The sequence below is a fragment of the Pleurodeles waltl genome, chromosome 6 (assembly GCF_031143425.1).
Source record: "Pleurodeles waltl isolate 20211129_DDA chromosome 6, aPleWal1.hap1.20221129, whole genome shotgun sequence".
Lineage (NCBI taxonomy): Eukaryota > Metazoa > Chordata > Amphibia > Caudata > Salamandridae > Pleurodeles > Pleurodeles waltl.
The window spans coordinates 1,585,506,843-1,585,520,503 of NC_090445.1; positions in this window are offsets into that span (position 1 = coordinate 1,585,506,843).

The following is a 13,661-nucleotide window of genomic DNA, read 5'->3' on the forward strand; positions in this document are numbered from 1 at the left end:
AATCATCAAATTGTCGGCATACAAGGCCACCTCCTTCTCCCACCCACAATACTCCAGGGATAATGCCATTTTTGGACCTGATTTTATTGGCCAGTGGCTCTCTGTAAAGGTTGAAAAGCTGGGGAGAAAGTGGGCACCGCTGAGGGGTCCCCCTTCTGATCTTAAACTGCCCAGACAAGCTCCCATTAACCAGCACCCTGGCTACTAGTTTATTACAGATACCCCTAATTGCTCTGGAGAAAACCTCCCTCAAATTACATCGCTGCTATGCAAAAGGACCAATTGACTCTATCGGAAGCCTTTGCTGCGTCAAAAGTGAGTACTGCCAGAGGGAAGGTGTTCTTGATAGCCAGGTCAATAGCCCCAAAAAGCTCATGAGTGAATTTGTATAGCTGCCACCCCTTGAAAAAACCCTTCTAATCTGCATGGATTAACAACCCCAATATCTTTTCCAGTCACTTAGCCAGAATCTGGGTATAGGCCTTATAGTCTGTGTTCAGGAGCCAAATTGGTCTATACAACTCACAACATTATGGATCTTTATTTGGCTTTGATATCAAGCTTAGTTGTCTCGTAAGAATTTGGGGTGTTCTTCCCTTCAGAGAAGTCTTGGTTCACCACCTCTACCAAGACTAGCACCACCTGTTTGTAATACAACATAAAATTCGCATGGGAGAGTGTTGGGGCCCGCACCTTCGTTACTTTTTTTTTTTTTTGCATCCAATACTTCCGCCGCTGTTATCTTTGCTGCCAAAGCCTGCCCTGCCTCATCTTGTAAAGAGGGGGCCGTAGCTTCATCCAAGTAGTTATCTATTAAATCCTCTGGTGCCTGACAATCATCAGTTTACAGGGTTTTGAAGAAAACAACAAAAGCCTGCTCCATATCCCTTTCATTGGTGACCATTTTGCTGGTTCTTACATTATAAATAACCCAAATAGTATTTCTGGACTGCTCCACTTTCAACTTCCAAGCTAGTAGTTTGCTACATCATTCCTCATGTTCGTAATGAGCCATTTTACTTGCCTCCCCGTTTTTCTTCAATTTACTCTTCAAAAAAATCTGCCAGGTCATCCCTGACCCCCTTAATCTGTTCTTCTAACTCTGTGTGCATCTTATTATTCATATCGAGGTCAAGTTGACTTTGGAAGTGCTGTATTTTTACCTTTTCCACCTTTCTGAAATACCTCTAATGAAAGCCTTATAGGCATCCCATACCACACACACACACACACATATGCCGTATTTAATTGAAAGTATTCCTTAGTGTTATGTTTCAGATTATCTATAGCTTGCTATTCCTGCAGAAGTACATGGTTGACTGTTATCCTAGTGGAAACCTGAGATTTGTTTAAGTTAAGATGTACCCTAACAGAGTGGTCCAGGGATGTGTTCCACTGTAACCACGGACCCTTTTAATGCCTTGGCTACTAAGAAGTAATCAATTCGCGAGGAGTGTCCATACTCTTTTTATTGTGAAAAGAAAACCTCAGACCCACACTTCCTTTTGATCTCCTAATGTCAACCAAGCCAATATCTGCCGTAATCTGACCCACTAGTGCTCTCATTTTAGGGGAGTTTATGGTTGGTCTCCTAGATGACTTAGCTAAAACTGGGTCAATTAATACATTGGAATCACCCCTAAGATAATTGGAAGATTTACCAAATGATTATATAAATCTTGTAATGGAGTCGGGTTGTCTAAATTGAGACCATAATTTCCCACAAAAGCCAGCCAAATGCCATTGATTTTTTTGCTTTTAAAATCAGCCACCTTCCCTTTGGGTCAGTTGTCCTATCGCCCAATGTGGCCTCACAGTTTTCTTAAAAAGAATCGCAATCCCCTTAGTAAAACATAATTGACCTGTGCAATCATATTGATCACCCCAATTTTGTTTTTTCAAGATATTTTCCCAATCTGCCTTTAAGAAAGGAGTCTCCTGTAAAAGTATCACTTCCTTACTCGCTTGTTTAAAATACTCTCCGCCTCCTGCTACGAACCCTCAGGTCATTCACATTCCGCGAGAGAACCCTTAAGGGAGTTAATGTAAACTTAGCCATAATTTCCTATATAAGAATTGTGTTTATCTGGGCTCCCGAGTGAACCTTCAAGTCTAAAACTACAAATGAGGACCACCCCCCCTCCCCCACCATATGCTCCCACACCCTGTGATTTACAAAAGGAAATATAAAATTTGTGGTGTTCCCTGAACTCCCTAACTTCCATTGTCTGCCCTGCGTGACTCTAGAGATATCTGATATAAAACGTAAAGGACAATCCCCTTTTGTGTTTTTAACAACTTTTAGTGCCTCTGATAATATTTTTTCCTTTATGGAGTAGGTTTTAAAATGTATTAGTATTCTCCTAGGATTTTTCCTGCCTTTGTTCTTCTTAAAAGGGTCTCTATGGGCCCTTTGGATGTACTCCACTAGTACTGTTTGGTCTATGGATGGAATAAACTCCTTTATCAGGTCTCTCAGGGAGCTTTTAATGTCCCCTTCCAGTACATTTCGGACTCTCAAATTCTTGCCTAGGCTGTCAAGTTTTCTATGTATATCCTTCTTGCCTGTTTTTAAATCTTGTAATTCCTTACAGTTCAACTCAATCGCCGTGTCCAGTTCTTCCACCTTGGTCTCCATTTCTTCTACAGTCCTTACCGTCTGGGCATTGATGTTTGTATCTATAGCCTCACACAGCTCCTTTATTATTATTTTTTTTTTATTTTTTTTTCCTGAAACCGCACATTCTCTAATATCACTGGTTAGTTTCATGAGCATATTCTGTAGACTAGCTTGTTCTTCATGCACCGGGGGAATGGTGGGGGAGGAGAGGGTGCTAAGGAGGCTTCTTGGGTTTCAACCGTGTCATAGTTCACAGAAGTATCATGGGTTAACACTTGGATTCTATTTACTGATTCAAAAATCCCAAGCCCAGTCTCTTTGGGGGGAGCTAATGCTTCCACCGGAGTGCATTCTTTTACCTTCTGCACCCCCAACCCCTTTCCTGCAATTTAAGATCTTTTTTTTATTTTATTTATTAATTATTATTTTAATGAGGGTGTGATAATTAAAATATAACAGCCCTGGTGCCCTTGATGGCTGTGATTCCTAATGGGTTGCAAATTGCAACCTACCTAATGAATATGCATTAGGTAGGTCTATTTGCGATCCTCAAGGAATCGCTAACGAAACTCAAAAGAATTTCATACATTGGCAGTACTGATTTCCAAATTGCGTTTCAGCGAGAATCACAGGAAATCGGTATTCCTAATGTTTGTACATCTGGCCCTTGGTTCTTTATATTTTCACTAGCTGTTACTAGATCTTCCCGGGTATTTTCTCTGACACCCACCTTACTATCTTTAACTATCACTTTATAAGTTAAGTGCACAAGAAATTGCTTCCTTCTTATTACAGAGCTGACTCTTTAGGGCTTGATGTGATGTTAATGGTTGATCTTTGGTGATTGTGTATACAAGAAGAAGAAGACGATACACTGTGAAACACATTTTTATAAGAGTCGGAAACAGTCCTGGTAAGGTCCTTAAGACGTAAGAGTGTCCTGGAATGTTCTATCACCAGACATTTCAGAGCTATGTGGGGGTCTAATGTAGTTTTGGGCTACTATTTTTGATGATCTTGTGTTGTGTGATAAAGCATTAGTTTGCTGTTTGTATAGATAAGACACCGTAAGTCTTGGGGGTCATTGGATTATGATAATTGTAAGCAATACAAGGCACATAACTGGCACAAGTATGCTCCGCCAAAGATGAATATAGTTCAGTTCATATTACTGAGGCAGCCTCGAGCAGCGTATGTGGGAATGGGTTTAGCAAAAGGATCATTGACATTTGAAAGATTCCATCTGGCACAAACTCAAGCAATACCTCATCTTGACTGATTTAAATAAGGATGTAGAATTGCCTGTAATTGCAGAGATGTTATGAATATCTTTCAGGCTGAAAATGGCATCTGCCCACTTTAGAATTCAACTTGTCTGCAAGAATAATGGCTGGTTCTCTTCCATTCTCAGGCTTATTAAGCACAAATGCCTTCTCAGTGCGGTATTATATTCTTTAAAAATTAGTGGATTTGGCGGAGATCCAATTATCGTTATAACATTTATAAAAAGCGAATCAATTTTTCTAAATTTGAGATTTATGGGCATTTAGATGACCCAGTTTTTAAGACTCTGATGTTGCATCCTAGAAATCCCATAATCAGCTCTCTTTTCGCTGTATGTAAATTCTCATTCTGTATTGTAAAGAATGTCCCTGTTGTCTACTCTAGTTCTCACCACAGCTTTCCATTCCCATGACATCTGTTGGCTACAGTCGAGGATTATTATTGCACACTTTTTGTGACTAGATAAAAATTTAACAGGTGATATTTTGAAGTTCATAGATGCCTGTTGGAGCTCAAAGAGCACCTTTTTGACAAAAGGTCCTTTCACATGGAAGGTGATTTGATAAAGTCTGTACTTTGTTGGATTGGGAGCCAACACAGACTAGAAGTCTGTTGTAGCATAACTTCTGTAAACTATGTAGGTGATGCATGAGAAATTGTGGAAGCTAAGCTAAATATCATTGATGTGATGCAGGCAGTAAGTACTGGTTCAATCACGATACTTACAATGGTGGAAATGGCAAATATTAAAATATCTTTAGAAACAACAAAAAAAGGTACAATCCAGACTTATCACATTCACCAAACCTAATGAGAACTTCTCACACTGCCAACCAGCATAAATAGTGGAGGCTAGCTGATGTTTATGGGTGGGAACAGGAGGGGGATTGTACAAGGAGCCTCTCGGGCATCCGAGCCTGAGGATTTGCTGAATGGTCAGCAAAAATGAGTAGACCTTTCTATAAACTCACTATCAGACATTTGGGAAAAACACAGGGTCACTTACCGTGCCTGGCTTACGTGGATGTTGTAGACTTGTCTATAGCTAGGTGTAAGCGCCATGCTTTCATGTGGTAGAAGTTCTATATAGTATGTATTCAAATTGACTATTTCAACCCGCTGGGATGAATTGAAGTAGTTTTGAAGCCTACCTATGTTCACTTGCTATCTAACTGTTCTACCTTCTCAAGGTAAGTCAGTTTTCTTCTCCCTATTCTAGAATAGTTATTCTGGTGCAAAATAAACTCTTCTGTTGGGACGCTACAACCATGTGTGTTCTCTCTCGTAGTTGGTGATCTCCGAACCTCTCACTATGGGTAGTCTTTCCAACTCCGAGATCCCTGTGACCCTTCTCCCTATGGTGGTATCATATCGTCACCTCAGATTACCAAAGAAGGAGACATTAACCCTGTAAGTGTGGGTGTTGCCCAATGGCAGACGCCCAAACTACCTCCCCAGTGCACGTGGCAGCCATTGGATGGCACTAGGGAGGCACCTAAAGGCCTCTGATGCTCAGCGCACCAGAAGGAGTTCTTTGTTTCTCTTTTTTTTAATCAGGCTACTCGGGAAACGCTTTCTAAGCAGCCGGTCTTTTATTTTATTTTTATTTTTTTACACTAGATGACGATCGGCGCATTGGCATCATTGCAGTAAAAAATGAATGTAAAACAGGCTGATGGGCTCATTTTATTTCATCTCAGTCAGTGCGTGGAGGCAATGTCAGAACCCCTCCCCCCGCCACCACCACCTCCCCTGAGCATTGATTCTATCAGTAGAGGTATCATTGGAAAGGGAGAAATATCCCCTTTTCAAAGGTACCTCTGCCCAGTGGTTCCCTGCTTCGGCATCACCACAAGAGAGCGACTCCCCAAGCAGTGATCCATCCACTTGGCATCAGGGAGCTGCCCCTTGCTTTGATCTGTTCCTTTCACGGGCACTAGGTCCAATCATTCAAGTGGGGCAGCAGTTGTATCAGCACTAGTGGGGTAATGCTGGTTGGTAGAAATTTTGTGGGTTCCTGCAGGTTCCAGAGGTTTCCATGATAGAAATGTAAGAAAAATGCGTGATTTCATCCTGGATTTCCCTATGTGCCCAGCTGAGCTAGGGCCCTATCTCAAAGGCTACGCACTTTGCTAAAGACAGGTCCATTTTGAGTGGAAAAATATGATGTGGGCCAGTTTCTATTGTGACCACTAGACCTACCCAAATAAGTGAAGTACCATTTTAATCAGAAGACTTAAAGGAATTCTGGGTGGAGGAAAGTTTGTTGCTCCATGCAGATTCCAGAACTTTCCATCACAGAAATGTGATGAAAATGTGTGTTTTCTTTAGTCAGTGTGAGGTTTGCAAGTGAGTGTGGATGAAACAACCTGGTGAGAGCTACGCATGTCAACTCATCCTGGATTTCCTTCGGTGCCTAGTTTTCAGAAATGCACAGGTTTGCTAGGTTTACCTAGGTGCCAGCTGAGCTGTGGGCCAAAATCCACAGCTATCTAACTTTACAAAAAATGTGCCCGTTTTGAGTGGAAAAACGTGATGTATCCATGTGTTTTGGGCCGTTTCCGGTCATGGGCACTAGGCCTATCCACACAAGTGAGGTAACATTTTTATCCAAAGACACATGGGAGCATAAAATAGTAGGATATTTGTTATTACCAACTGACGTTTGCTGCATTTGTGCCTTTCAAATGTAAGGCAGTGTGTAAGAAATAATACATTTTGAAAAGTACCCTGTAGGTCATATGCTCCTATGGATACCCACAAATTCAAAGGTGTACACATAAGTACTGCTCCTAAAGCCACATCTTGTGCCCATTTCAGAAATACACAGCTTATCTTGAAATCTGTTTTCCACTCTACATACTTAACCATATGAATTTGTTGATACACAATGAAAACCTATTGTATGGTGCAGGTCCCTTTGGGTTTTTGGCGAACCTACAAACCCTGTATATCCCCACAACCACAATGTTTTAGTGAATGTAATGGTGCATTGCTTTTGTGAATCGGCCATTGGGACAAAAAGTTACAGATGAACACATTGTCACAAATGGCTGTTTGTTCTCCTTTTCAATATTTATTTATTTCAACACTTAGCTCCTCATCCGTAGTCTGGTGGGCAGAAAAGGCTGCCCTGCCAAACTACAGTGGTCAGGTGAATGCCTGTGCGGTCCCCTTCCTGCAGCCCTTTTAAAAGTTTCCCGCTGGCCCAGCGTGAAACAACCCACAACATTGATGGTGGCTCATAATTAAGCTGGCGGCAATGTTGCAGTGCGTAGGGTGCACCAGCACCCATTGCGCTTTTCACTGTCTACAAAGCAGACAGTAAAAAGCGCAACGGGGCTGGCCGCTGGGGTCCCTGCACTGCCCATGCCAAATGAATGGGAAGTGCAGGGGCTCCCATGGGCCCCTGCACCCCGTCTCTGCCAGCTTTTACATGCCAGCGAAGAAGGGACTCGTAAGCCCTGGTGGATCAGGATCAGCACGGCCAGACCGATGACAAGTCGTGTTATGGCAGTGCTGGGGGTCCGACTGTGGCGCATACACCATGGTTGTAATGTGGCTGCCAGACCACCACATTGGCGCAGTCCAATCACCACCGCGGCCCTGGTGGTCTGAAGACTGCCAGGGTCTTAATGACCGGCTTAGTTTCTTTGGGAAAATCTTAGGGATCTACACATATGACCTCTTGTTGAATTTGGAATTTTGTCAATTTTCAGAAATATATAGCTTTCCTGTATCACCCATGGGTTTCACACTGGTTTCCGCCACATACTGTTAGTAGGTTAAAAGCACAAAAAAATACGAAAAAGGTGCTACTACTTTGAAACATGCCAAAACTGTGTTACAAATAGGTTTTTGATTCAGCTCTGTATGCTCCTCTAAGCTGGTGATTCTAGCACCGCAAACTTTTTATTAATGCCATTTTACTGAAAAAAGGCAGTTTTATCCAGAGCGCTTTTTTCCATTTTTAAATAAAAATACCTCAGAATTCACTTATATTTTAGCTACTTTCTCGTTTTCCACCCAGGGCGAATCCGCGAAACCTGGGTACCGGTAGAGTCCCCAGGATGCTAGTAAAAAAAGAACACAAATTTGCCGTTGATACCTTATGTGGACAAAAACGTTATAGAGGCCTAAGCACAGATTACCCTAAATATCCAAAAAAGGGCTCGGGAGAGATGGGGCAAGGGTGCTAGTAGCTAAGAAGTTAAGACCCATTCTGGGTTTCTTTACATTTGCTGATGACAATATTGCAGAATGTCATCTCAGTGTTAGAATAGGACAATTACTTAGCTACAGTAGATCAAAAGGATGTATATTTCTACATCTTAAAACATTCCAAGTACTTGAGGTTAAAGGCAAATTTCAATTTATAACAATATCTGCCCAAGAGCAGTCAAGAAAGTGTCTAGTGGCAGCACTCCTGATCAGAGAGTGGTTACATAAAGCACCAGTACTTGGAACAATATGCCTCACTACTTTCCAGGCAGAGTAAACAAAGTAATTAAAGCTGTTCCGTTACGGTTCACAATAAATAAATAAAAATAACCATCCCCCAAGGGGAGGGGGTGCAGGGACCACATTGCCACACATTACTTTGCATGGTAAGTCATGTTTAGATCAACATTATCAAAATATATTCTTGCACAATAGTTTGAGTTACCAATGTGAAGAAACCTTTATTGTCAGGTGTTTCATCACTGTTTCAAAATAATCAGTTTTACACATGAACGTATGGAATAGTACCTCAACATGTAGGTTGGTTACAGCACTGACCTAACTTTAGACAAAAAATGCAGGTACTCCAGGATCCATACCCCTCAATTTTTCCTGTGACTACGTCCATTATGAGAGGTACCATCATGTTAAGGTGCAGGAGCACGACTACTATTGTATCGCAGCATATGTGCATCTGTGGCAGAGATGCTGCTGACACTTGACAAATCCTTACTATAAGGTTGCATTTCAACCATCCCACTTGCATTTGTACTTCCTGTATGGCCTCCACCTCATTGGTAATCAGGTCAAGACCCCTTGCCACAGCCCCACTGAAGTGCCCTATTTTATCCTGTAGTGTCAAAGTGCGCTTTGAAAAGGCTGAGGTGGCATGTGTAAGACGTTGAATGGACCTTGTTACGGCACAAATACGAACAGCACTGCTCCTCTGGTTTCTACTGTCCTGTGCCATCTGTGTGCATAGTATATCAATGACATGAGTTAGGTTGTCCATTTCAGTGGCCACTGCATTGAAACCCACTGATATTGGAGGCTGAATGTTATGCAATTTACAGTTGACTCATTTTATTTGTTTGTGGTGCAGGTGCTGAATATGCAGCATGGATGCCTTGATACCACCAAACATTGCTTCTTGTTCTACAGCTGGCTAGGAGACAGAAGGCGCTTGTACATGAGGTGTATCCCAGCGCCTACGAGCACCCACTGCAGTATGCTGGTATTGAGGTCTGACAACTTGTGGCTGGATTGCAGTGGGGGGGCTGGATGGCATCCTCTTCCTCACATAGTGGTGGCTATGGTGAGAAAGATGCACTGCTGGAGAGGGCACGAAGTGGCGTGAGCAGACTCCTCCAATACTATTCCTTCCTCCTCCATTTGAACCTGTTCTCCCTCACCAGTTGGACATTCCATTTCTTCCTTAGGTGCATCTATTTGAAGAATGGACACACTTAATTTAATTGCATGCAGAATCCATTTTAGTTTGACAAATATGTTGCAATAAATGTCTAACATTGAGTGCAAATTGTAATTATTTGAGTGCAAGTCCCATGATGCACCATAAGGGGTGCTTTTTGCTATATAATGGTCCCATACTGATCTGCCTGTGTCAGTTATATTATTACATGAATGTACTATACAGTGAAATAGGGGTACACTTTGCAATGGTGCAGCTGCTAAAAGTGTCAAGGCTGCCAAATCCAACTACTGCCTCTGGTTTCAGGGTAGTCTCCACCATTGCCCCCGTGTCGTGGGTGGGGGTACAGTTAAGGGACCACCTCCTGCTGTCCAGGACTCACGTGAGACCGGAGGTCGTGCCACCTCTAATTTCTTCCTCCGAGCACTATGCCACACCAACAGCATTTATTTTCAGCAGCATGTCCTTCTAGAGTTAGGCGTTTCCGGGCCTCATGCACAGTCATGGATGTACGACCAAACAGCTGTTCGTGGTTGTTGCAGCACTCCTTTGTTAGTGTCTCCAGTTCTCTTCTGCAGAACTTCAGTTTGCGCTTCTTTGCCCCAGCCTCCTTCTGTGGCTGTTGACTGGCCATTCCTGTGGTAATTGTTATGCTTGTAGCACTCCTTGAGTCACTACTATTGTGCAGCAGTTCTCCCCTCCTTACTGTGCCTGCTCTCCTGGTTTCTCCTGGGCAGCATTTCCTGTGGCACAGGTCCTTGCCATTACCCAGGAAGCAGAAAATGCATTTTTTTCATTACAGTCGCAATTTGCAACTGCATTTGCAATTTTCCACTGCATTTACAAATTGCGACCAGATACTTGCAAATTGTGAATCCCTATTTAGAGATGAGACTTGTTACCAAGTCACTGAATCATGCCACCCTGCCAACATACATCCCATTTTGCAATATCCTAAATGCAAATCGCAATTATTTGCAATTTTGAAATCTCAAAATGGTACTTTCATACATCTGGCCCTCAGTCTTAAAAGAAGTAGGGTCTATTCTCTTGAAAAAGATTTTAAAGATGGTGAAACAAAACAAAATCAGAATAACGTGAATCTTGTAACACAGCTTAATGTAATTGAATATTTAGCTCCAGTGTTTAGCGTAGTATTAACCAATGTAACATAGTTCACTCTCAATAACAGCATTAGAAGGTGTGTGCCCAGTGTTATGTTCCTTTGAATCAGCATAAGTGCAGACTAGGTGCAACACAAGTTCTGACGTTCAAACACATGTGTAACTCCTCTTTTTAAAACTGTGAGATCACCGCTGTCTGCCCCTTAAATCAATTTTGTCAAACCAGAAGGCATGTCATGCTGGCTTACAGATAAAACACTTGCTGATATATTGACTCTTTTCTTATATTGATAGTCAGTCCATAAATGTAAACGACTATAAGTTCTTTTACACATGATGATTTTATTCAGTTCTTAAATGTGTTATATTATAAGTATGTGTTAGACCTGGCATCCTTAGTGTGGTCCTCTCTATCTTTTTTGCCTCTGCTGCCCATGTTTTGACTGTGTGCTGGACTCTATTTTGCTGTTTTGGCCCTCTTGGCACTTTGCCACTGCTGACCAGTGCTAAAGTGCAAATGCTTCTGTGTAAAATGTATGTGTCATTGGCTTTCCATGATTGGCATATCTGATTTACTAGTAAGTCCCTAGTAATGTGCACTAGAGGTGCCTAGTGCCTGTAAGTCAAATGCTACTAGTGGGCCTGCAGCACTAGTTGTGCCACCCACATAAGTAGCCCTGTAAACGAGGTTCAGACCTGCCACTTCAGTTTCTGTGTGTGCTGTTTTAACTTGCCAATTCGACTTGGCAAGTGTACCCATTTGCCGGGCCTAAACCTTCCCTTTTTAAACATGTAAGGCACCCCTAAGTTAGGCCCTAGGTAGCCCCATGGGCAGGGTACAGTGTATATTAAAGGTGGGACATGTATTGATGTTTTTCTTTACATGTCCTAACAGTGAAATACTGATACATTCGGTTTTCACTGTTGCAAGGCCTATCTCTCTCATAGGTTAACATGGGGGCTGCCTTTAAATAACTTTAAAGTGCATACTCCCTTTGGGAGCAGATAGACATTGGAGTTTGGTGTCTCTGAACTCACAATTTAAAAATACATTTTTTAGTTAAGTTGGTTTTTAGAATGTTAATTTGAAAACACCATTTTTAGAAAGTGGGCATTTTCTTGCTTTAACCATTCTGTGACTCTGCCTGTTTGTGGATTCCCTGTCTGGGTCAGTTTGACAGTTGGGCTGTTTGTGAATCCCCTCTAGACAGTGAGACAAAAGGTGCTGGGGTGTAGCCTGTATATCCTGATGAGCCATCTGTGCTAGAGTAGAGGGAGGAGTGGTCACTTACACCTGAATGGGCTGTGCCAACCCCCTTGTGTGTGTCTGGGGCCTGGCCTGGGCAAGGCGGGATCTTGTGAACAACAGAGACTTCCCTTTGAAGTTTGCCTACTCGAAGGCAGAAAGGGGTATAAATAGTGGACTCAAAACCCATACTTTAGATTTCTTCAAGATCACTGTTGGATTCAAGAGGAACCTCTACCAAGGAGAAGAGCTGAGGACTGTGCTTTGTTGGGCTAGTCTACAGTTGCTACTTCTGCCTGTGAAGGGGACAAAGACTGGACTTTGTTGTGCATTCCTGCTTGAGAAGAATCTCCAAGGTCTTGAACTGAGCTTGCCTCCTGTATTGAAGTCTCAGGGCCATCAAAGACTTCCTCTGCCAGCACCTGGACTCTCTGCTGAGACTCCTGCCCTACTCTGCCAGGTGTTGTCCTATCCAGTCCTTGGGCCCTTGAAAGATGAAGTTGGCAGACCAAGAGCTCAAATCCACGCACAGAACGCCGTGTAGGGAAATTTTCGACGTACTATCTGCAACGGGCTGATAAACGATGCGCCGCCACCTTCTCGGCTGCAATCGACACTCCACCTTCATCGCAGCTGGGAGATCGACGCATAGCAGCTGGAGAAACGACGCGCAACATCTGCTTGCGGCTGCTGATAACGTTGCAAACCCCACGCAGTGCGGTTTTCTAACACCATGCAATGAGATTTTTCGCGCATTGTCCCTGGGCGTCAAAGTCATTCTGACCCTGCATGGATCTGAGGCGCCCCATCCAGAAATCAATGCATCGCTCTCTTGCGAGGGAGAAAAACATCGCCGACCCGACCGGAGAAGAAACAATGCACAGCCTTACTGGTGAGTAAGGAACATTGCATCGATTACTTGTCCGACGCACACTCACCCGTGCAGCTTTATGTTTGACGCAAACCAGGTACTTTGTGTAAAATCAACGTTTCCATTGTTTTCTATGAAGTAAGACTCTTATTCTTTTGAAAATTCATATTTTAACTTGTGCATGTCAGATTTTTGTTGTTTTTATCTTGTTTGATTTAGATAAATATTACCAAGTTTTCTAAACTGGTGTGGTGTCTATTTTGTAGTGTTTTCACTGTATTACTGTGTGGTGTGTTGGTGCAACTACTTTACACATTGCTTCTGGGTTCAGCCTTCCTACTTGTGGCAAGCTACCAAGGGGGTGGGGGAATTAACCAGGTGTGTTTCTCCTTTATCCTGACTAGAGTGGGGGTCCTTGCTTGAACAGGGGGTAGGGAGGGGGGTAACCTGACTGCCAACCAAAGACCCCTTTTCTAACAGTATGCATTGTATGTTTTTTTCTGTTTGACATTTTTAATCATATGTGTACATAACAGAAATTGCTTTAGCAAACTATACCAGATGCCAAGATGTAATGGACTCTTCCACAGCAAAAACTAAGGGCCTGTTTTAGAATTTCTTTTTCCTGCCAAATTTATAGTTCACCGCAGGCCCTGTTGTGAATACTGTGTGTGAACCCCCATCACTGAGTGTCATATAAGCCATTTAAAAGTTTTCTGTGCCTCATTCATTGATGATGAACACTTATATCAAACGTACATCACAATATTCCACTGTATCAATAAATCAAAGAAGTGCATAGACAGCACTCCAGAGAACACCAAGTGCAAAACATGTAATTAAGGCATCCTAAAATGCATCCC